The following is a 1776-nucleotide window of genomic DNA, read 5'->3' as shown; positions in this document are numbered from 1 at the left end:
CGCAATTCGGGCGAAGTCCTTCACAAATCTACGGTAAAAGTTCGCAAATCCCAGGAAACTTTGCAAGTCCTTCTTGCACATGGGCTCGGGCCATTCCGCGACCACTGCCACTTTCCCAGGGTCCATCCTTATTGTATCATATGAAATAAGATGTCCGAAATATTCGACTTCTGACTTTTCAAATTCGCATTTTTCTGGCTTACACGTGAGTTTGTTTAGGCTCAGTATGTCTAATACACATCGAACGTCCTCACAATGTGTTCGCAAATTGTCAGAGAATATCAAGATATCATCTAAATAAATGATGACCTTCCCTTCCATTATCATCTCATAGAACAAGTCGTTCATCATCATTTGGAAGGTGGCAGGGGAGTTCGTGAGGCCAAAGAACATGACCAGGGGTTCGTAAAGCCCGCGATTTGTGATGAATGCGGCTTTCTCTTCGTCCCCCTTTTTCATACGAACGTTGTTGTATCCCCATCTGATATCCAGCTTCGAGAAATAACAACAGTTTTTTAACTTGTTCAATAGTTCGAGATGAGTGGCAAAGGGTATTTGTTTTTCTTTGTCATCTCGTTTAATTTACGATAGTCCTGCACAGGCCACAACTTTCCGTCCTTTTTTTTACAAAGAAGAATGGAGCCCCCCATGGTGACTTCGAGGGTCTGATGCGTCCAGGCCCGAGATTTTCTTCTAAGAAATTCATCTAGCACCTTCTGCTCATTTAGAGTCATCGGATAGACTTTTCCGCAATAGGGTTTAGCTCCTGGGAGGAGTTTTATCACGTGGTCCCACGGCTTCCGATCAGGAAGAGCATTAAATGTGTCTTCGGAGAACACGTCGGCGTAATCTCAGTCATGTCCCGGAACAACTTCTTCCATCTTTTTAGCTTTGTATTTTCCCTCTGCTATCGCGATGTCCGTAGCATTGGCGCAAAGGTACTCCTTTCGTTCATGAATGGTTCTAAGCCATGCATTACTATCCATCATAAATATGTGATCCTTCTGTTCAACCAGGTTTTCACTGAAAACAGAGCATGATTCTGGGCATCGATCGAATTTTAACAGCTTTTGCTGCCAATCGATGGTTGGATTGTGGTGTTGAATCCAATCGAAGCCCAAGAATATATCTGCACTCTGTAAGTCAGTCACAAGGAATTGACGTTTTTCCTTGTGCTTCCCAATGCCTACTACGAGTTCAACATAGTCCGTGATCCTTCCCCCAGAGTTCGCTGACCCATCTGCATTATAGACTTTGATAGGGTTTTCAATTTTGTGTACTTCAATACCGTGTCGTACCACAAAATTCCTATCAATGCACGATCCTGTGCTTTCTGAGTCTAATAATGCTCGCGTGTTGATCACTTGTTCCATTTCCGGAATGATGACTGCGATAGGCAACTCCATCTGTCGACCACGACCTACTCCCTTCACAACTACATTTCCTCGCAACTTCTCACCAGTGCTTCCAAAGCCACCAGTACCTCGTGTAGTGTCCTGAATTGTCCCAGTAACAATGTCTATATCCGGAACCTCGGCACACTCCAGAATCAACTATGCAATTTTCATGCTATATTCAACATGGAATTCTTTATCTGAATTGTTGATGAGGAGAACCTTAAGTCGTCCAGTGTAATCAGGATCGATTACACCAGCGCCTACGTCTAGACCTTTGACTGCAAGTCCAGACCGTGGGACGATTCGACCGTATATGCCTTTAGGCATCTCCATTCGGATTCCCGTGTCTACTAGCATGCGAGAATGTGCAGCTATAAAT

This window comes from Postia placenta (assembly GCF_002117355.1).
Source record: "Postia placenta MAD-698-R-SB12 unplaced genomic scaffold POSPLAscaffold_16, whole genome shotgun sequence".
Classification (NCBI taxonomy): domain Eukaryota; kingdom Fungi; phylum Basidiomycota; class Agaricomycetes; order Polyporales; family Adustoporiaceae; genus Rhodonia; species Rhodonia placenta.
Note: the sequence above shows the minus strand (reverse complement) of the source record.